The sequence below is a fragment of the Ursus americanus genome, chromosome 11 (genome assembly GCF_024610735.1).
Source record: "Ursus americanus isolate L20-20 chromosome 11, mUrsAme1.1.p, whole genome shotgun sequence".
In the NCBI taxonomy this organism is placed as follows: Eukaryota; Metazoa; Chordata; class Mammalia; order Carnivora; family Ursidae; genus Ursus; species Ursus americanus.
The window spans coordinates 52622325-52647329 of NC_142137.1; positions in this window are offsets into that span (position 1 = coordinate 52622325).

The following is a 25005-nucleotide window of genomic DNA, read 5'->3' on the forward strand; positions in this document are numbered from 1 at the left end:
AATTGCCTCAAATTATATTGGAACATTTTCCATAGAATTAGCAGGCAAAATTTTAAAAATCCATTATCATATTTAAAGATTTCAATGTATCCTTCTGATTATGATTGGTCTAAGACAAAAATTGTCAAAGATACTTAGGACTTGAAAACACAGTGAATTAGCTTCATTCAGTAGATATATCTAACCCAGCAAACAACAGTTAGCAAATAAATACTGTTTTAAGGCTTACATAGTCATAAAAGCCATATTCTATGATATCAAATAAACCAGTGAATGAAACAAATAAAAAAAGTTAAGTAGGATGCCAATAAAAAAAAGGACATACAAAAATATCCCCATGTGTTTGGACATTACCAATACGCATATATAACTGTAAGGTCAAGAAGAAATCATAATGGAACCATGAGAGACTGTGGACTCTGGGAAACAAACTGAGGGCTTCAGAGGGGAGGGGGGTGGGGGATTGGGATAGGCCGGTGATGGGTATTAAGGAGGGCACATATCGCATGATGCACTGGGTGTTATACACAAATAATGAATCATGGAACACTGCATCAAAAACTGGGGATGTATTGTATGGTGACTAATATAACAAAATAAAAATTATTAAAAAAAAGAAGAAATCGTAATGGAAATCAAACCTTACTTTGAATTTTAATAAAAATACAATATAAAACTTTGGACTCAGCAAAGGTGGTTCTTCAAGGAAATTCCTCTAGTGTTAGATGTGTTTGGAAAAAAAATAATAATTTTTAAAAAACGAATGATCGGGGCGCCTGGGTGGCACAGTGGTTAAGCGTCTGCCTTCGGCTCAGGGCGTGATCCCGGCGTTATGGGGTCGAGCCCCACATCAGGCTCCTCCGCTATGAGCCTGCTTCTTCCTCTCCCACTCCCCCTGCCTGTGTTCCCTCTCTCGATGGCTGTCTCTATCTCTGTCAAATAAAATAAAATAAAATCTTTAAAAAAAAATTAAAAAAAATAAAAAACGAATGACCTAAGTTTAAACTGAAGTCAGAAAAATAATAAAACCAAAATGCAAAAGAAAGAAGATACAGATACAAATAAAAAATAATGAAAAATTTCAAAGATATGACAACAAAGCAAAAAGTTAGTTTTTAGCAAAAATAGAAATTTGGGCAAAACTGATGAGAAAAAGAGAGCAGGAGAGAGGATAGGGTGGGGGGATACTAATAAATTCTATTAGAAATTAAACTGAGGATATAATTATAATTAAAGCACTGTTTAAGAAGTTAATAAGGTAGTTTATATCAGTAAATTTGAAAACTTAGGTGTAATGGACAAAATCTAGGAAATATAACTAACTAAAAATGGAAGAAAAAACAGAAAGATTGAATTGAAGATACCATTTTTTTTTTTCCCAAAAGGAAAATAAAAGTCAAAATTGCTTTACAGAGAAGTCCAACAATTTTGAAGGGGTATCTCATAGCCAAGTTATACAAACTTTTGTAGAGAGAATACTCTCCAAATCATTCTATGAAGATACCAAAACTGGTCAAAGACAGTTTAAGAATGGAAAATTACAACTCAAAATTACTCATGCACATTTATTCTAAATCATAAATGAAATATTTGCAATCTAAATCCAGCAATGTAAACTAAAAAAGAGTGATGGGCATATATTCTTATGCTCAGGTTTGTACAAGTATTGCTTAATTTTAGAAACTCCACAAATATAACTAACAACTTTTACTAATTAAAGGAGAAAAAAAGGATGATATCAAATATGCAATAAATGCAGTTTATAAAATTCCACATTTACATGTGGTACAAACTTTAAGATTGATAGACTTTGTTATCTTTATAAAGATTGTTACACATCATTGTTAATGTTGAAAATTAGAAATAGTCTCTTTAAAACAAGGAACCAAAGAAAAATACACACTATTACGACCTTGAATTGACATTTTAGTGAAGGTCCTGACCAGTTTAGTAAGATCAGACAAGTAGATAAGGGGTTGAAAATGCAGAAGAAAAATTTAATTTGTGAAGAATGCATAATTACATACAAAAGAGAATGAGGATCTACAAAAAGAACTAATCAAAGTTACTTTGTATAATTAACTTGGAAGACAGATTTCAATGAAGACTGAGAAAAGTGAAAGTGTAGTATGAGGATGTCAATTAGTCTTTTGCAAAACTAGGATGTGAAAGGAATGAGGAGAGATTGGGAAGTGGTTAGAGAGAGCTCAAGTGTTAAGAGGAGATTTCGTGTTCTCATTTTTCATGTTGTTTTTGTTTTGTTTTGTTTTATTTTGAGACTTGAGCATGCTTATATGCTGAGGGGAAGGGTTTGACTGGGATCATAGGTTATAGCCAAGTACTGTAGGCTTGAACTTGTGATCAGTGATCTGTAGTCTGGTGCTCTTACTATTAGACTGCCCTGCTTTTCCTTTTTAGTCATGGAAGACACCAGCCTCTTAACATGACTGTTCATATTTCTTTGACATTAATTCTTACCCAATCCATCCACCTCTGATTGGAAGTCAGATAGATTGGGGTCATTTTATTAAAATAAATCAATTTATAGTATTCCACATGTCTTCATTGAGTATATGGAAATTTGAGAGTAATTTTCTCATTTATAGAAATAAATAAACTTTTAAATGTAGACATTGGGGTAGTTTACAAACTTAACTCTATATCCAGTTACTATGATCATTGCAATGATTCAACAGTGATACTCATGTTGCTAAATCCTTTTTCTACAGATAGTCTCACATCAAGAATAAAAATCACTTGGAACTAAGAGAGCTAAATCCACCTGCTATATAATCTTATATATATATGTGTGTGTGTGTGTGTGTGTGTGTAGACATATATATATATATGAAGTATAAATATATATATAAATAAAGCATATATAAAGTAATCATAATACATAATTTACAGTAATCATAATAATGCTTAAAAACATTCTGCCTTGTCCAAGAGAAATTTCCAGAGCTGCAGGAAATCAGTACTCTTGGGTGACAAGAAGTGGTTTGTAGGTCTGGCTGTCCTCCATATTCACTGTGCTCCTTCTGACTGGTTCACAGTGTAAGCTGCACCCACTGTTTCCTAACTGCTATCTGCCATCAGTTTACTAAATCAGTCAATTAAAATTTCTGAAAACACAAAGATTCTTCAGATAAATATATAAAATATTCTGGTTTAAAATAAATATACTTTGTCTTTTTTGCTTTCAGAGGAGACCATTGCCCTCATAGAACAATATCAGAACACAAATAAATAGGCTGATCAAAGAAGAAAAAAATTACCCAAATTAAAGGAAGTTATTAGAGTTGCCACCCAAATTCTATATTAAGTGAAAATATTTTTCAAGAATAAAGGTAAAATCAAGACAGTTTCAGTTGAAGGAAAACAAAAACAATTTATTGTCAACAAATGCACCCTAAAAGAATGACTAAAGAAAGTTCTCAAAATAGAAAAGAAATGATAAAAAATGGAATCTTAGAATGTTAGCAGTGAGTGAAGATGAAAAGAAATAGTAAACATCTAAGTTAAATATAGTAAGCTATTCTTCTTTTGATTTCTTAAAATGTGTTTGATAGCTAAAAGCAAAATAATAAAAATAATAATATTGTCTTATGGAATTTTCAATGTGTGTATATGTAATATATAAGGAAATGCTAGTTTAAAGGGGGGAGGGTAAAGGAACCTATATGTTGGCAATTTTTTTTACATTTCAATAAAAGTAAAATTCTGGTTCTAAATAGAATGTGAAGAGGTAAGGATGAAATCTGTCATCTCTGGAACAATCATTAAAAAGATTATACGTAGTTAATCAAAATAACAAGTGATAAGAAAAAATGGAATATTTAAAAATGTTCAGATAGTCCATAGAAGGCAGTAAATGGGATATAGAAAAACAAACACACAATGAAGAAAATAAATAGTAAAATGGTAGACCTAAATTCAAACATATCAAAAATTGCATTAAATGTAAATTGTCTGCACATGCCAATTAAAAGAAAGGGATTCATAGAATGGATTTTTTTTTACTTATTCAATTTTATACTCTCTACCATAAACTTACTTCAAATACACTGATATACGTAGCTTCAAAGTAAAAAGACGGAAAAAAAATTCCATAAAAAATAAAAAGAAAACTACAGTGATTATATTTAATATTGAGGGAGAAAGTATTTTAGGGCTCAAAGAAATTACCAAGAACAAAGAAAGACACTATTTAATAATAAGATTTTGATAACTTTTGATAAAAGGATGACTAAGACAGCAATCCCATGTATACTCACCAAAGATTTCAAAATACATGAGGCAAAAACTGATGGAAATAAAAAGAGGAAAAGAAAAAGTCATAATTATCATCGAGAACATGAACACCTCTCTCCTGGTAATTGATAAAATCAGCAGAAAATATAGAACAACACCATTCAACAATAGGATCTGATTGACAAAAATAGAATACTTTCCGAAACAGCAGAATACACATTCTCCTCAAGTTTACATGGAACATTCATCAGTATAAACCATATCTGGAACAATTACAATAGATTTAAAGTAATGAAATCATACAGAGTTTACTCTTTGACCATAATGGGATTAAATGAATTCAATCAGAAATCAAAACAGGAAGAAAATGTCCATATAGTTGGAACTTAAATAACACAATTCTAAATAATCCATATCATGGACTGAACTGTGTTTTCTCAAAGTTTATATGTTGAAGCCCTAACCCCCAGTACCTCTGAATGTGCTGGTATTCAGAGAGAGATTTAAAGAGGCAATTAAATTGAAATGAGGCCAATTACTGTGGACTCTAATCCAATCCCACTGATGTCCTTATATAAAGAGATTTGGATACAGAGAGAGATATCAGATATTCCCTTGCACAGAGGGACAACCATATGAAGAGGCAGCAAGAGCGTGGCCATCTGTGAGCCAAGAACAGAATCTTCAGGGAAACCAACCCTACCTGTCACCTTGATCTTGGACTTCCAGAGTCCAGAATAGTGAGAAAATAAATTTATATTGTTTAAGCCCTCCAGTCTGTGGTATTTTGTTGTGGCAGCCCTAGAAACTGATACAATCTGGGTTAGAGAGCAAGTCTTATGGGAAATTTTAAAAGTAAGTGAAGTAGAATGAAAATGAAAAGGGAACATTATTAGTAGGGTTCAGGTAAACGGGCACTTAATGGAAAATTTATAGCCTAGATGCTTATATTAGAAAAGAACAAAGATCTCAAAAGAATAATCTAAATTTCTATTTTAAGATTTTCATAAAATAAGATCAAAAGAGAAAGTCTTTGAAACCAAAAACAGGTTCTCTGAAACAATTAATAAAATTGGTAAACTCCTAGCAACTCTGACAAAGAAAAGAGTGAAGACACCAATGACCAATATCAGAAACTGAATGAAGAGATAGAACTACAGACCCCAACAGAGACTGAAGGTGTAAGAGGGGAATGCCATGAAACATCTTTATTTATAAATTAAGCAACATGATTTTCAAACTATCTTTGTTCTTGCATATTAAAACAATGAACTTTAAAACTATATTTGTTATAGTTTTTATTCAATTGCTCTGGAACTAAGTCTAAAGCCTAACTCATTTTTATGTATGAGGCTGTGTGTCTTACCCTCAAGAGAAACCCCAAGGCAATAAATTCTGAAAACTCAGTGGGGCAGACATGGGGGGTGTAGATGGGGAACTATAGGGGAGAGAAAAAGGAAAACTATTTAATCACTCTGATTTTCATTCTGTGACTTTAATACCCTCCTCTTGCATTCAGGAGCAGATAAGCTGATCTCTTCTCCTTAACTTGACTAATTCAATTACCAATGTAAAATCACACTTTTTTTTTTCTTTCTCTCCTGCAACATGAGCAGACAAATACGTGTAATTTTCACAAAATTCTTACACCAGTTTGCGAGGTAACCTCCTTTGCAATATAGTTGGTTCAAGGAAAGTGGCTGCAGGGACTTTTAGAGCTCATTCATTCACCACTCACGCTCTACATCTTACACTCCTCAATCCATCACACTTGGGTCAAATACATTTTTCTTTTCTCAAGGTTTTTAGGAAAGGTTTAAGACTGGAGATCAACACTAAACATGTGTATTTCTCTTTCTCCTCTGCATCTCCAAATGTGAGAAAAGACCATAAAGGTAATATTTTATATAAATAATTTCCTAAATTAGGCTATAGTCTTGAGAAATCAGAAGAGAATCTTTTGTAACTCCTGAGAGAATTTTTTACTCTCAGTATTCCAATTTTTAATGTAATAGTGTTTAATAACTCGCTGTTTGTCTTATTAGAATGGCTTGCATGGGTCAAATGATGAGGATTTCTATGCTGTGCATTTAAAATAGTACTAAAGAAGATCACTTGAGACATATTCAACAAGATAGATGTCTGCCTTTATAGCTTCTGGGATACAAATATAACATTTTTGCATATCAGAAAATAGGAATTTAAATGACAGTTTTAGCTCTAAACACTTTTATGTATTTGATAATACACAGATAAGCAAATGGGAAACTATGGCCTTAGCACTCTTCGCATGTTCTCAAAATTCCTGCAAATATTATCCAAATAACAAGAATGCTTTCATAAGCATGTCATCATATAAAAATATTTAAAATATTTGAGTTCTTGCAAATCTGTAAATAATGGTTATACAGAAAAACTTGCATTGAGTCAGTGTTTGCTTTCTTAACCATTAGCAATATCAACATTTTTAATATAATATCCATGCAGCCAGAGAGCAAATAAAACTTATGTCTATAAGCCTCTATTGAATACAACAGGACTACAAAGTTATCATTTGATTAGATCAAAATGGTTTGCTGGTTTTGGGGGGGGGATATAGCAGTTTCTGAGGTAAAGTGATTCCATAAAGGCGTCATCACAGGATAACCCTTTGTTCCTTTTTGTATGTTACCCTTTACTATGATGCCATGGTTGTCAAAAATGACATGAAAACCAGTCCCAGAATTAAAAGAGATGCCCTGCATTCTGAAATCTGGCTGAGATATTTCCTGGTTCACCTTTGAATATTCCAATCACTTGGGTTCTTAGAATTTATACTCAGTTCTGTGACACTATTTCCAGGTATATAACAAAAAGAGGGGAATTCTAAGTACAACAACGACAAAAACAACAAAGAGAATGGTTGACATAATTTTAGGTGCCAATGACTGTAAAGTCAACTTGAAGCTATAAATATCTTTTGCAAACTATATTTTCCACATATTGTTGCTTCTCTGACTCCTAAGCAAACATTTTTCAAAGGAAAGGGAAGATGATAGCATCACTCATTTTCAGGGAAATCATCCAGTAACCAAAGCTTGTGACCTATTCTCATCAGAGTGAAAACAAATAAGAACATAAACAGAATAATGACATTATTTTCATGCAGGAAATAATGCAGGGATTGTTTTTCATGCAGCAATCTTAATTATATGTATTCTAGAAACTGATACCATCTGGTCTTGTCAATTCCAATGCTCTTCCTAACTCTTAGAATCATTATTATAGGTCAGCTAAATTGAGGATACCTACCCTGGACTACTTTTTCCACTTATCTAACATACAGATCATTTATCATCAGTTTATTTAAAAGCTGGATGCCATTGAAAGTCACAGTATTTTTATAAATATATATGTTTTATGCATTTGTACATATGCATCTATGTATGCAAAAATTATCTTGATTTACTGAAGCAGATTAAATTTTTAAGTTTTTAAGTTTTAATTTTTTTTTTTAAGATTTTATTTATTCATTTGAAAGAGAGATAGAGAATGCGAGCAGGCCAGGGGAGGCATAGGGAGAAACAGATACCCCGCTGAACTGGGAGCCTGACATGGGCTCGATTCTAGGACTGATTCTAGGACCGGGAGATCATGACCTGAGCTGAAGACAGAAGCTTAACCATCTAAGTTACCCAGGTGCCCCAAGTTTTACATTTTTCTAAGATTAAATTTTAAATTAAGGATTTTTCTAAGCATATAATCTAAAGATCTCTCATAATTTTTTTCTATATAAAAAATTAATTGAACAAAGATTTATTATTAACTCTGTTCCAGATTCTACTCTAGTTGCTGAAAAATAAATAAATTAAGTAATTAATTAATGAATTAATAAAAATGTGAATAACACTGTACCTTTCCCACTAGAGCTCATATTTTAGGAAGAATGTTAAAGGACAACTTTAAATGAAGTAGGGTAGGTGCTATGATAAAACATGAGCCTGAGGCTAACCACAGAAATACATGGGAGTGATTATCCATACCAGGAAAAAAGTGTGGGGAGACGGAGCCAACATGGGAGGATAGGTAGTTAACCAGGCAAAGAATTAGGTATTGTTCGAAGACACAAGTAGCGATGTTAGCAAAGGCATAGCAGTATTAGTTTCCTAAGGCTGTTATACCCAACTATTGCTAATTTATTGTCTTAAAATAACACCAATTTATTCTCTTACAGCTCTGAAAGCTTGTGAAAGTCAGAAACTAGAAGATCAGAAATTAGTTTCTCTAGGCTAAAGTCAAGGTATTGGTAGGGATGGTTCTTCCTGGAGGCTCTGAGGGAAGAAGCCAATTCCTTACCATTTTCAGTTTTTTTGTGGATATTTGCATTCCTGAGCTTCTGGTCACTTCCTCTATTTTCAAAAGGCATCATTCCAACTTCGGCTTCCACCATCTTGTCACTCCATTAGCTTTTCCTCTTTCTATCTGAATCTTCCTACATCATTCTGATTATATCAGGCCACATGTCCTTCCAGGATTGTCTGCCATCTCAAGATCCTTAACCTAATCACATCTGCAAAGTCCCTTTTGATCCATAAGGTCACATTTATGATTTCCTGGCATTAGTGTATAGACATATTTGGGGGTCATGATTTAGCCTACCACATGCAGTTTGGCACGTTTAGACACACAGGGAACTCTAGATGATGAGAAAAATGACAGTTTGGAATTTAGTTTGATGAATCTGAAGAAACAGTTAAAGACTAGATGAGTTTTTCTCAAAATGAGAGTCAGTAACCACTACAAATCCAAAGATATATGTCATTGAGTATATTGGACATGAGAATCCTACAGAAGAGGTCTTTAAAAAAAAATGTCTTCACCTTCATAAGATACTAACAAACAGTATATGCACAGTTCAGATCTTTTGAAGGTTTATTGATAACTGAGCTTTACAATTACACATTCATATATTGAATCTCAATGACTCTTATGTTTGGTTTTGTGGTACACCTTTAATTAAGAAGGTTAAATTGGACTTAAAACATAAATGATGTTCCTGCCAGATGAAGCCTAATTATACCATGTGTAGCTGAACAAAGGAACTCTCACATAGAGAAATGTGTGTGGAGGGTTGAGTCATCACATGGCATACGGGCTATGTAATATGGGCATACAGAGCTCAACAAAAGCACATCGCTGTTAACTCAGCTTATTTAGCTCTGTATGCTTACTGTGAGCACTATTTCACTTCAGAAAAAAAATCCTCATTTGCTGCATTAAATATATTTATTTTGAATTGCTTTAATTTTTTTTGCCCACTTGTTTTTGACTGTTACATAACAGATGTATAAGAATACCATGTATTGATTCATGTTTGTACCTTTCAATAACGCCTTAGGAAAATTAGTCTCTACTTGCTTTTTATAAGATTTGTTTTCTTTCAAAAGTAACTTATTATTTGAGTTGGAAAAAATGTAGAGCCTTACATGTTTATATTAGAAAAAAAAAGTTCTCAAAATAATAATGTAAGTTTCCATTTTAAGAAACTAGGGAAAAGAGATCAAATATGCCCAAACCAAGCAGAAGGAAGAAAATATAGAAGAATATAGGAATTGAGAGAATGAAGTCCAAATCTTACTGCCTGGTCTTTATTCAACCCTGTCACTCATAATCTCTAAGACCTTGGGTTAGGTACCTAACCTCTCCATGCTTCCACTCCCCCATCTGCAAAACAGTGTGTGTAATAGCACCTACCTCCCAGGGCTGTTATGAGAATTAAAGAAATGTAAGAAAGAGAAATGAAATGAAAAGTGCTTAGCACATCATAAGCTGGATCAAAGAAGGACAATCCTATGTTCCAGTTTGTCCGGCATAGTCTCCGTTTAGAATTTATTATGAGTTTTTCATTTAACAGTGAAATAGCAGTGTTAATCATTGCACCAAAAGAAGCCCCTTCTGCCATGGCCTCATCTAGGAGTCTGAAACACACAGTCACTCTTACATGTGGAAGAACACCAATGATCCATGTCTGTTTTGTTTTCAGTGAAGGGCAACTAACAGTTTCCCCCTCAATGACAACATATGGTGTGTTCTCTGATAAAACGAAGCATTAGATACTGCTCATCTGTAAGCTGCTTGGTATAATAGTTAGAGATATTGTGTTCCATAACAAACCTTAGGAGATATAGTAAAACTACAAGCTGTAGAGATCAAATAAGAAACATTAAAATTATAGGCTAAAGATAATAAGATATTTGTGGGAAATAAAGGCTGGGCCAGCCATCCTCTCAAAATATTAGAGTGTAGAATAAACCCTTTTGCTATCACAATATTACCATGAATATAGATTGAAAAATTCTTTTTTTAAAAGATTTTTTATTTATTTATTTGACAGAGAGTTGGAGAGAGAGCTAGAGGAAGCACAAGCAGGGAGAGCAGCAGAGGGAGAGGGAGAAGCAGGCTCCCTACTGAGCAGCAAGGCCATTGTGGGGCCTGATCCCAGGACCCTGGGATCAATGTCCTGAGCCAAAGGCAGACACTTAGCCCACTGAGCCACCCAGGCACCCCTAGATTGAAAAATTCTTAACAAAATATCAGTAAGCCAAATGCAAGCCTTGTATAAAAGATAATACATTATGCTTAAGAATTACAAGTCCGGTTTAACAATTTAAAAATAAATTAATATATTATCATTTAATGATTATCCTAATAAATGCAGAAAAAACTTTGTCAAAGTCATTATTCAATCATAATAAAATCAGTTATCAATCTAAGAATGGAAGGCAATTCCTTAACGTTGCAAAGTTATTTACGAAAATGCATGCAGCACATATCATTTGTAATGCAAAAGCACTGAAAGCATGCAAGAACTAAACAAAGAGGTTAGATCTCATCATCTATTCAGCATTATACTAGATGCTAAGAACCAGTATGTTAGTGTCAAGATACTAATGTCAAAAAAAGCAAACAAAAATAAAATAGAATAAAGTCATTATGTTAACATTTGAATTTCTATGTAGAAAAAAAAACAAAAGAAATCACTGATAAATTATTGTAAGGAATTAGGAAATTTTAGCAAAATTTTCAAAGCCGTGGAATACAAAGTCAAAGTGCAAAAAATCAACCGCATTCATACACACTTATCTGGATCAGGTGGAAAACAAAATTGTGAAAATAATATATGACAGGATAAAAAGTATAGCTCTCATTTCTACTTTAGGTTATTTATACATCCAAATCAATTTCATTTGAAGTCCCCACAGAATTACTTTTATTTTGTTCATGTTCTGTGTTCTTTTTGTGTGTGAAACTTAAGGGGATGAGTCTAAATTAATATCAAAGAGGTGGGGTAGAATTTTTCCTACCAGTTATCAAGAATTTTATAAAGCTGTAATTAAAAGCACAATGCAGTATTGATACAGATAGAAAAGTCAAACAAAAGAACAGACCTACACATATGTGAACACTTGATTTCTAATAGTATTTTACTAAAGATCGGTAGAAAAGAATATACTTTTCAACAGATCACACTAGCACAATTGGTTATCTGTATGGAGATAATATAAAATTGGTCCCCTAGCTGACATCATATACATATTAATGACCGAAAGATAAAAATAACAATATTTTATGATAATTTAGGATCATAACTTTATGAAATTAAATAGAATATAATTGATTAAGACCCAATATCACTGGCAATTTCAACTACATTAAGTATCAACCACTTGTAGTGTGAAAAGAGAAGCCCCAAGCTAGGAGAAAATGCACACAACACATAGAAGTGATCAGTACAAGTATCCAGAATGAATGAATAGCACCTATTAATCAGGTAAAAGAGACACAATATGATAAAAATGAGAAAATGTATAAATACGCACTTCACATAATAGGAAACCCAAATAACCAATAAGCATGTGAGAAGATTTCCAATCTAATTTACAATCAGGAACACGCAAATTCATAATGTGATTTACTATTTTATGTGTAGTAGACTGGCAAACACGAAAAGTCTCGCAATATCGAGTGCTGGTGAGGATTTGGAACCCTGGGTACATTTAGGTACTGCTGTTGGAAATGGAGATCAGTGGGCCACTTCGAGAAAAAATTTATCATATGGGACATTTGACCATGTTCATACTCTACAACCAAGAATTCCACTCCTGTACATGTGCACCAGGACCCTAGCAGAAGAACATCCTCAGTAACACATATAATGGCAAACAGGAGAATGAAAATATATTAGGATAAAGTCATAGGATAGAAAACTAGACATACCTGCATGCAGTTACATACATGAATATTCGGAACATAATGACTAAGGAAAAAAGCCAACTGTGGCAGAACACGCACTGCACAATTCCCTTCTACGCAGAAGAGAATTCAAAAGAAGTAGCATTTTGCTTAGAAATACAAATTTTGTGGTTAAAGTATGCAGAAAAAAAAGGAAATGATGAACATACAGTTTGGGTTACTGAGAAGTAGAGGATGAGCTGGGTAAGATACACAGAACTACAGTGATGAGGCTCTCATTTTTATCTTTACCATTGACCTCATTACCACGTACACAAGTGTTCATTCCATCAGTGTTCTTTGTACTTTACCACGCAAAGTTTGAAATATTACTCTGAATCTACCCGCTATTTCATAAATTTAAAAAAGTGTTCCTAATATCTATTTTAAGCTTTAAAAGAAAATTGTATACCTTTCAATAGGCTGCCATAGAGAGAGGCAAGCTTTTGTAATTTCTTGTCTATTCAGGTTTCTTGGATGTGTGAATCTCGTTTGACTTTCCCATACCCCTGATGGAGCTCAGAGCATATCTAAGGCATTGTGTTTACTTTAAGTGTCAAACAATTAAAAAAATCTTCACAGATAGTGTTGTTCTTTTATTTAGTAATTTATTCATCTGTCAAGTATGTACTATTTTAAGTCCCTTCTGTATGTTGAGCATGAGGAAGGCTATTGCCCTCTCACTGTTTACAGTTTTAGCGGCAGAGATAAAACTAGTCCAAGGACAGCTCTTTTGCAAAGCAGTAAGGGAGGAGTGCTGCCCGAGGAGCAAAAATGCAGGTGCTATAAGAATTGAAAGGTGGAAGAATGATTGCTGGGGTAATCATGCAGCTGCTTCAATACTATAGCTACCCGGGGAACTTCAGATGCAAATTTCTAAGGCTGGGATCAAGAACTTGGAAGAAAGTCTCAGGAAGGAAATTGGAATGTCATAATAAGGAAGCGAGTGGAAGTGAGACTTCCTTTAAACAACAGCTGTCAGATTCTCTCTGGTGAAGCCAAATACTGCCTGAGACAGATGGAGTGGCGTCCATCATCTCATCTGTGAGTTAAATTTAAATTGACATTCTGACCCTATCTAACTATGTAAGTTCAGGCACATAACACGCTACATACTGTACTTACAGGGATTAGGTGGCAAGGTTGTGCATGCATTCTCACGCGCGTGCGTGTGTGTGTCTGTGTGTGTTTGCTGGCAAATAAAACTGTAGAAGTAGGTATGGTATGGAATGGGAATGGGGATCCCTTCACAGTGAGTAAATACAAAATGCAGCAAGGAGTAGTCAGTACACTAGATTAAACCATATTCTATAGGCCTAGTCTTTCCCTTGGGGAGGTCAGGCATTACCCCATCTTTAAGAATCATGCCCAAGTAACTGATTCCTTGATATAGACATCTAATCCTAAATATGTGCCTGATCTTTAGACCTTCACTTCAAATTTCTTGCTAGACATCTGCACATGGTTTTACTAATAAACATTTCACACTTGATATGTTCAAACAAGAAATTCTTCATCTGTCCTTCTGTTTGGCTCCCCCTCACCTTTTTAAAAGTTGATGTTTACATCATTTTCTCAATTCTTCATCCTTAAAACCAACAGAGACATCTGCAGTGACTATTTTTCATTTACCACGTGGGACCAGTTGCTAAATTACTTGGTATGTCTCTATAAAGGCTTCATTCATCCCATCCTTGGCATGTTCATTGACATTGCACCGATTTATGTACTCATGATTATTTTCAATGTATGTACAGTTTCCCATTTTTCTATACTCTCTCTCTTCCCATCCAATCTCCTTTACAATCCCTCACAGTATTTTGTCTAAAAAGTAAATCCAACTTATTTTACTCCTGCAGAAAATCCTTCAACAACAGTATTTTGTTCTCAAGTAAAGACCCTGTCCTTCCTCTCCTACTTGAGGCCATCCAAATATGGCCCACTCTAAATTTCCTCTCGTCAGGTTTTCTATTCTCCAGTCCAACTGGTCAGTTTGGTAGTACACAATATAGTTTATATTTACTTCGGATTCTGTCCATGTTCCTTCTACATGGAATTCCCTCACTCCATATTTATCTATCAAAATTGTATCAAGCCCTCAAGTCTACCAGATAGAAAGGACTTTTAGCTTGCTCACCAGTAAAGTCTGTATTTCTTAAAAAAAAATTTTTTTGTATGTCTTGTTGGCCACTTAGCTATTCATGGCCTTCCCATATATGTACTTCTTCTTGTGCTAATTTTAAACTCCTCATGCTCAAACACTTTGTCATTAATACCATAAAATTCATTACAGAACCTACACATATCAGGCACAAAATGAAACACAGAGGTTGAAAAGATAAATAAGACAGTCCTACAGGCACATATGCCATCAGTATGATGTGTGTTATCTCAACAGAAAGTCTTAGACGTTATAGGTGTACATAAACTACTTTGCTTATTTTAAGTGGATAGTATCAGTGAGGCCATGACACTCCAATCTAGTCTGGGATTAAATTTCTTTAAATCTTTCTCCCCCCAAAATGTCAATATTTCTTGATTTTTAAAAAAATGTCTCTGTCCCTCTCTCTCTCTTTCCCCTGACATATACTCCTGTAGATTATTATTGTTATTAGATATACTGTCCAATAATAACTATATAGCACAATCCGAGAGAAAGTTGCATTAATAGCTCATCTGTCTGTATCAATTAAAGAAGTAAAATTATGTCTAGCAACAGATATTGAATTGGTGGGACATGACCTTGAAGATGTTCCCAATCAATAGCATTAAGTCATTTGACTTGCTGTTTCACTTCCACTGATACCACCTATCCTATCTACTGAGGTCCCGTAAACCTTTTGCAGAGAGTAGAAACTATTGTTTTTTCTGCTTTTCCCTTTATCCCTGCAATGAGCATACACATGTTAAAAATATTTATGGAAACTTTTGATGTTACTAATTATGAAAAGAAAAAGAGAGACAACAGGTAACTAAAAAATATCAAATATTTGTCTACATTGAAAGACAAAAATCATTACAAATCTCTTTTCTGGGATTTTCAACTTTATCAATCAATGGGCTTTTTCAGATAGGAAAAAAATACAAAACTAAATGCTCTTTAATTCCAAGTGTTATTAACTTTTATAATATTACTTAAATATATATAAACAAAACTTATTTTACTTATAGCTCTGAAACACTATAAAACCACACTTTCAAATAAAATCCTAAAACTTCCCACTAAACCGATAAAATTCAAATTAACAACATAAACTTAATATGGCATATATTTTAAGATATTTAAAAAAACAAAATTAGCAATGAATTTAAAAGTATAAAATGGTGCTTTTTCACTTTTCTCATTTTTATTTTGAGCATGCTGCTCCCTTATTTGAGTTATAATTGTATCATTGCCATTTCTTTATTTGTCTTTAAAAAAACTAATAATTTTAACTATCGGAATTATTTCAATGATTCAGTTAATTCAATCAGGGTCATAAAATACAATAAAATAATTTGAAGTGTGAAGTCCTTTATTACATATTTAGTATCATAATTACTTGTAGAAAAATTAAATCTAATAACACATCTGCTCGTGAAATGATGATGATATTGACTGCTACGGGACAAGTTCTGTTGAGTTCTGCAGAGTTCAAAGATTGTGTGCCATTTGATGACTTAATTTCCCCACTACTCTTCCTTATGTAAATGATCATAAAAGCTTTATTTATACAGCTTGCCATGAGGTAATTTGTCCTTTACTTGGGGCCAATGAAAATGCAAACTCTAGAATTGCAATAAAGTAGCAGAACATGGTCATAAATTGATCATACACACAATCTGTGATATGCTTGTATATATTTTAAGATTACTAAAGTAAGTGCAGAAAATTCAATAATGTTCATAAAACTAGCAAGTAAATCTCTAGAAATAATAAGTGTAGCAATTCCTTCTTTTATAACCACTCTTTAGCACTTCCTCATTTTCCTAGTCCTCTGAGGATAAATATGTATATATTTAGTACTTCCTCATTTTCTTAGTCCTATAAGGATAAATATGTATATATATATTTTATATATATAACATGCTAAATCATTTAAGATTTCTCCAGATTTGAATGTTATTTAAAGCACAATGTAGATCCAAATTAAAATGACAGTTTTTCTGTTTTACACAGGAAATATCTACTTTGGTCATTTCCTGACAGTTACACAATCCAAAGTAAACTAAATTCATCCAGTAAAGGTTGTTAGAATATCTATCACATAACAATTCTGGAACAATTTTGTCACCCTATAGCTTTATCTACTTAGATTTCAAATCTCTGGAAATGTTAGCACAAAAAGTAAGTAGGTCTCTATATTCTATAATCTTATTTGTGTTATGTTTGCATTGTTTTCCCCTCTTTTCAATAAACTTCATAGTCTTTAATTATATGAGTATGTGTGTGTGTATGTACATATATATGAAATACATGAAATATATTTCATGTGTTTTGTGTTCAAACTATATCATAATATATGAGTCTATGATTCTATGATTGTTGCCAGTATATGAAGTTTAGTATTATAGTATATTTTACACATTTTCCAGACCAAAACAAGATGTAATACACTATTATGTATAATAGAAATTCTCAAGTTCTGAGGCTACAGATGAGATGTATGTGAAATAAGGCATAGAGAAACAATCCCAGAATTCGTAGGCAGGTAAAAGAACAGAAATGTGATAAAGTTAAGGGGAAAATAAACTAATACTATTATTTCTATCAGGTTATTCCTGCGAGCAAAATGTTTTTAAATTAGCAATGGAAAAGGATGGCCACAATTCATATCATTCTCTCCATAACATGTCAAATTCAGGCTCTTGGAGTTCTTTTGTTTCAAGAAAATGAGCTTCTGTTTTAATAATTCGGGGGAAAAAAAGTTCTAACTGTATTTTCAGTGTAGTTCTACACTCATAAAGCAAAAGGCTTTAATTGTAGGAAAATTTGTTAATATCTAATGAAAACATAAAAGCAAGATATTCATTCAGTTCTGAAATATAATCAGTTTTTAGATAAGAACAAATTTAATCATGGAGAGAAGACAATTTAGTTTACTATATAGCCTATTTATTTTAGTTGTTTTGTTTTGTTTTGGTCCTGATAAAATGACATGAGAAAGAAAAATGTAGCTGGTATTGTTAAAAAGAAAACCACAGGCCCAAAATGGTGCCACTTGGGTTAAGGTCCCAAGTCAGTAAACCAAGACTTACTATGTAATTTAACTGCAGTTTCAACCCCTTAGAAATGTAACCTTTAACCAGTTAACATGGGTATTTCTTTCTCAGTAGTAGGAAATTTATTGAGAGATACCGTCTGCTCCCCTTAGGAAGGCGATCTTGATTAAAGCAATGGGTTCTTTGCTAATATTTTTTCTACTCCCTCTCTGCCTTTAGAAACCTTTCCTTTTATGTAGCCTTTTGGAGCTCCCCTCTACTTGCTAGACAGGATGCTGCCAGATTCATGAATCAATTAATAAAGTCAATTAGATCTTTACAATTTACTCAGTTGAATTTATGTTACTTAACAGTATTTATAAACTTTGTTACTAACACATGGCTGATCTTATGGTATAAATTAAGCTCTTTAGCAAATGACTTCTTAGAAGCAAGCTCTTGTTTTTAGATTATGTTGCAAGTCTATCATTGGCAAGGGGAGTGGGTGAAAGGACAGATCTGAGGAACAAGAAATCAATCTATTGCACCAAAGTTTCATTCTCCTGATTGAGTTTGATTGCTGATGCTCTCTTCGTGACCACCATTTTATACCCTGCTATCTTCCATTTGCCTTTTAAGATAACCTTACAATTCGCCTGTCGTCCTTCCTCAGTTATCCATTTTTCTTGATTTTATTGACTTACTGGAAGTGTCTCTCAGAATTAAATATGGCCTGTAAGATTTATGGCATATGCAAATTCACAGGCATATGGCATATATAAAGTCAGATGTGAAAGACATTTTTCACAGATTACATGGAAACTTTAAGAAAAAAATAAATGAGTAATCAATTCAATCCATTGTTATGAAAACAGGATCTATGCTCTCCCCTTTGATCCAAGGCCATCTTACTTCAAGTAAACAACCTGATTTAAGGACATTTGTCAATTTTGCACACTGTTCAACACAGTCAGTAGTATTTCTCTCCCCTTAAACTGACTGAACCCATGCCTCTAGGACCTAATTTAGAGAGATAAACTTATTGTTATAAAAAAGGAGGATTTAGCAATTTCCCAACTAATTTGATCAAATAGTGAAATCAAACTTTATAACTCATGTTAATATCTGCTTTATTTTAGATTAAGTTATCTTGCTTGTCCATAGGCCTTGGGAAAATTAAACAGATAGTAATAACCTCTTCTACTTTTTCATACTATAAAAACCATAGTCCAAATAAAATGAATCAACACAATAAGGTTAAAATAAGGTTTGTTGTCTGGTAGTCAATCAGCATTTGGGGCATATATATATTACTGACAAACTTATATGTATTATAAGAATTTTTATTTGCCTACCTAGTTCAAAAGCAACAAGCTCTGTCCTTAGGAGTCAATTTTACTATTGATAATTAAACAGACTTACATAAGCTATTAAAACTTCAAATAATTACGGTTGATTATGTTCTTTTTTACCCAAAACAGCTTTACTCACTGCAAGCCAGGATGTTGAAATAAGCTGATTATTATTATTATTTTTTGGCAATGATGAATTTTGGATATGTATTACTTGAATTACTTTTTTTTTTTTAAAGATTTTATTTATTTATGTGACAGACAGCCAGCCAGAGAGGGAACACAGCAGGGGGAGTGGGAGAGGAAGAAGCAGGCTCATAGCGGAGGAGCCCGATGTGGGACTCGATCCCAATACGCCCGGATCACGCCCTGAGCCGAAGGCAGACGCTTTAATGACTGCGTTACCCAGGCGCCCCTACTTTTTTTTTTTTTTAACAGATCATTGTTTTCAAGAGATCAAAGGATTTTTTGAAAGGTAATTTTAGCAATGCTTACAACATCTACTAAATTTGGTAGTAACTAATCATATTATAGTTTGAAGGATAAATGATGTCAATTGTAGAGAGAAAATAGACTATCTTCTAACGTTCTCTCTAAAAAAATAAAACTGCCTCTTATTTCATTTAGTTAACTCTTAAGCAGTCTGCATTATCTTGCCTACATATGACGCCTGTGATACTTTCTGAAAAAAATTAAATAAACACAACACATTTTAATGCTTACTGAGCTCAGCCACTCCAGGTACCTTTGTGAGTCCAGGAAGCAGGTTAGCTCCAGCCGCTGCTGCCACCAGCACTAGGGTTTGGGGCTTGGCTTCCCCCATGATAAGAGATGCTGAAAGAGGATGAGCAGTTGAAGAAGCAAACCATTCTACTTCTCTGTTAAAAATGGAAAAGAAAAAGAGAAAAACCTGAAGAGTTACCATTTCTTTTTTTTTTTTTTTTTTAAAGATTTTATTTATTTGACAGAGATAGAGACAGCCAGCGAGAGAGGGAACACAAGCAGGGGGAGTGGGAGAGGAAGAAGCAGGCTCATAGCTGAGGAGCCTGATGTGGGGCCCGATCCCATAACGCCGGGATCACGCCCTGAGCCGAAGGCAGACGCTTAACCGCTGTGCCACCCAGGCGCCCCTGAAGAGTTACCATTTCAAAATACTTCCCCTGTCCTTTCAGAATGATGAATCTTTTTACTCCTATTACTGAAATTAATTTCCAAAATGGAATCTCTGTGGGGAACAGTTGTATGAAAATCATTAGTAGCATAAATGTTTATCATCAGAAGTTTAACAACTAAGGAAAATGAGGAATATGTCCCTTTTCAAACTTGAGGTCAAACGTTGTCTGTTCTGTTGACTTGATAATTTTAACTTAAAGTATCTTAAACTTAAGGTGCTTAGTTGGTTAAGTGTCTGCCTTCCACTTAGGTCATGATGCCAGGGTCCTGGGAACCAACCTTCCCCCCTGAGTCAGGCTCCCTGCTCAGTGGGGAGCTTGCTTCTCTCTCCCTCTGCAGCTCCCCCTGCTTGTACTTAAGCGCACGCTCTCTTTCTCTGTGTGTGTGTGAAATAAATAAAATCTTAAAATAAAATAAAAAAGGATCTTATACTTTGAAAAGTTAGATCAATATTCAAATTTGATCTACATTTCTAATAAATTATTGAATCAAATGTAGCTTTTGTTGTTTACCAGCTGAGTAACTATGGTTAAGTCATGCGTCTTGCATCTCAGTTTTATGATCTGTAAAATAGGGCTCAAAATACTTCTTACGTCATAAAGATGTTGCAAAGGTAAAATGCAAATACATGAGAAAATGTCAACAGAGTGGCTAGCATCTGGTCTACGCGAGGTAAATTGTAGGTATTACAAATGCAAGTTCCATTTAACCTACATTTCAAAATCATAGAAAGAGCTACCTTGAAGATAAAATCTGCTTTCTGTTTTAATAATTTAAAGAGTAAATGTCACCACTCAGCTGGGATAGCTTACCCAAGAGGAAGAGAGGGAGACAGAAAGAGAGAGACAAAGCAAGTGAGCCAAACAGGTGTGAAGAATCCTGTCAGTACCCTTTGCTCCAGACTGGTGGCCACTTGGAAGTCTGAGCCCAACACTTTATTTCACAAAGAGTTTTTAAAATGTGCACAACCAATACATTCTCCAGCCACCTCAATTTGCACACAATCCACTTACAAAAGCCTGGAGAGAAAAGAGTTAGAAGTAGTCTTTTATTAAAACTAAAAATAGCAACTAATAAAATATTAACAAGAACAAATCTGCACCAAATGCAAACAGCAATCTTTCAGGAACACAGGCAGCTTTCCATGAAAAGGGAAGTCAAGCAGAAAAGGAAAATTCATGAAAATCAACAATATGTACTCCCGAGATCCGCTATACCAACATATTGTAAATTGACAGAAATTTCTCTTTTCCAAATTGTAAATTCATGCTATCTTGAGTTCATGTATGCAGTGTAACAGTAATTTGAAAGCCAAATATCTTATGAAGAAGTTATTTTCCTTACTTTTGAAGACAATTACATATTGGATTTTGAGTATTTTTTTGAAGTTTCTTTTCCTTAAGGTATTTGATGTATAAGATGATGTATGAAGTAAAAGCTAGTCTCTCTTCATGCCTGTTATGAACTAGGCCTTTTATCTAAATCATTGTTAAGCTCCCTAACTCCATAAATCCATTATTTTTCCATTAATCAGTTATTTTAGCATTTTACAACTGAGTAAACTGAGGCTCAGGAAGATTCTACCTCAAAGCATGTTAAAAAATAAAATACATAGGATTAGAACGTAATATTTATAACAATAAAATATATATTAATTTCAATATGGGTTGCTGTTTTCACTCAGGAAATGTTATCTTGTTTGCTTTTGTCCAGCATTGATCAAAATAACAGATTACAAATTTTTAGAAATCTCTGATAGTGATACTGAGTAATTTTTCTACATCTTGCCAAACAGACATGAAATTGGTCTCCTGATATTTTCTGAAGAATGTTTCTTTATTACTTTATAACAATTTTAGCATATCTTATTTATATAATAATATACTCATCGTGGATTACACAGTGCCTGAAAAGGAGAAAATTGTAATGAGTCCAAATTCAATAACCAGTCATAGCCTCCATTTTCTAAATCAAAAACATGTTTCATAATGTTTTATAATCTGATGTTTTAAAATTAACAATATATCATGTACATTTTCTGTGTCAGTATGTATTCTAAATAAGTAGCTTTCACATTTTAGTAGTAAAATTCTTTGTTCAAAGAAATCTGAAAGAGAACTCTAATACATACAACCATAGATATACACCTGATCTCATTGAAGAGAAGAAGAAGAAGAGTTTGCCTAATTTTGCTGCCGGTCTTGTTGCCTCCCTCCCCACCATGGCTACCTGAAGATCCTCAGTGGAATTGGGCTTCCATAGAAAATTCTTTGAAAACTCTTCTTCTGCATCATGTTGTTTAATGATTATGACTCTATCTGGTTGGATATCCCTAAACAATTTTAATACACCAAAACTGTTAGGGGTACTCAGAATAATAAAATAATAATGAAAATCATTATTATTAAAGAGAGAATAATAGCTAATGTTTATTCATGACTTAAAAGAGAAAATCAATTAATGACTAAAGCATTCCTATACAATAAGCAGGAAGAGATCCTGGCGTAGAAGCACTGTAACTCCTGAGAGGAAGGAAAAAGCCTCACGTTCTGCCTGAAGGAACTTTCTGGGCCTTAAGACAGGAACAGGAAATTCAAGCCAAGCACAGTAGTTTCACTGAATTGAGAAGACAATAATCAAAGTTTTAAAATGCTGTTACAGCTGGAATTTATGGACCAGAGCAGGAACCTATGGAGAGAAAAAGTTCTAGAAATCTGCATACGTGTCTTTTGCTACAAACCTAACCTCCACATGCCCAGGCAGCCTACACCAGGCTAAGCAAGAAACAACTATTAGTGATCTATAAGCTGAGCCATTCCTCAAGACAATATGGCTGAGAGATATTTGAGATACCACAGCCAAAGTGGAGAGATATTGTTGAACACCTACGGTTTCCAGTAAAGGAACTAGAAGAAAAAACTTAACAGGGTTAAACTTGTCTCATAATGGCTACTCTAGACTCACCACAGCAAAACTCAAAAACAAGCCTCAAAGGGACAAAGCCTGCCTTAACTTCAACACTCATTAAGTTATAGAACAGAATCCAGATACTAAACAATGTTAGCATCAGTATTTTTTGGTCTAATCAAAAAATAACTAGACATGCAAAGAAGCAGGAGAATGTGACCAATAAACAGGAGTAAATAAATCTCAGAAATGTGAGAAACAATGGGATTAGCCTTCAAGGACTTTAAGTGATTCAATTTTGGAAAAAAGATGTACAAAGTTAGAAAAATTCTACTAATGATTGCAAGATTTACTATGAAGTTGTTATTAGTCAATACAGTAGCACTGACATGAGAATAGATAAATAGATCAATGCAACAGAGTACAGAATTCAGAAATACACCCACACATAATGGTCAATTGATTTTTAAAAGCAAGTGCTGAAATAAGTCATTGGAGAAGGGCTGGCCTTTCAGCAAATGGTGAGAGAGGAAAAAAAAACGGATTTCTATTTGGTGAAAGAATGAAACTTGACCCTTAAAAGATAACAAATCCCCAAATTAAATCAAAATATAAAAATAAATAAACAGAAGCAAATCTTGAGGTAAACTTCCTTGAGGGTATCTTTCTTAAACAGGACTTTGATAGCACAAACTATAAAGAACAAATTGATAAGTTGGATTTCACTAAAATTAAACATTTCTGTTCTTTGAAGGACATAATTAAGTAAAATGGCAAGTCAGAGACTATGATTAAATATAAGAAAATATACATTAACAAATGTCTTGTATTGAAATATATATAAAGAACACTTAGAACTTAATTTTACAAAAGCAAATAAACCATTTATTTTAGGAACAGGTAAAATAGTGAACAGACAGCTTATGAAGAAAGATAAATGAATAGCCAATCTGCATATGTAATGGGGACGTATAAAGTAAAAACTAAATGAGGTACAACACACACTCGTTAAACAAAATAAAATTTAACATACTTAGCAAGTATGTGGAGCAACTGAAACTTTTGAAAGTTGACGGCAAAAGGTGTGACCATTGGAAAACATCTTGTCATTTTCTTTTAAGATTAAACATGCATATACTATACATTCAACAATTCCACTTGTAAACACTTACCCAATAGGTTTTTTTTAAAATAGGCCTACAAAAAGACTTGTACACAAACATTCAAGGCAACTTTATTCATAATACCCCTAAGTAGAAACTACCCACATATTCAGTAATTACTGAATGGATCACAAAAATATGATTTGTCTAATAAAGAAAATATCTCTTATTATTAAAAAGAAACAAATTTCATACACAACATAGATGACTATCAAAAGCTATATTCGGAGTGAAAGATGCAAGACATAATACGGTATCTACTGTACAATTCTATCTACATGAAATTGATAAAGGAGGAAACCAACTTCTAGTAACAGAAAACTTATTGGTCGATTTTGGGGCCAGATGTGGAGTATAATGAGTGTAAAGAGGCATGAGAGAACATTTTGGGTGATGCAAATAGTATATATGTTAATGGTGGAGATTACTTTGTGCTCAATTATTTGTCAGTATTCATTGAACCGTACACTTAAGATGAGTACACTTTATCTTGTAGGTAAATTATACTTGAATAAATTGTTAAAAATACATAGATTAGGAGAATCTCTTTTCCTGTGCTATAAAAGGTATATAATAAAGAAATTATTTCTTTCTTGAAGGTCTGAAAGAATCACAGGGGAAAATATACGGGCTCAGACAAACTTATTAAGGCAGTTGGCTTTTTGTAATCTTCAATCTTCTCTAATAGATTTATTTTCCTCCTC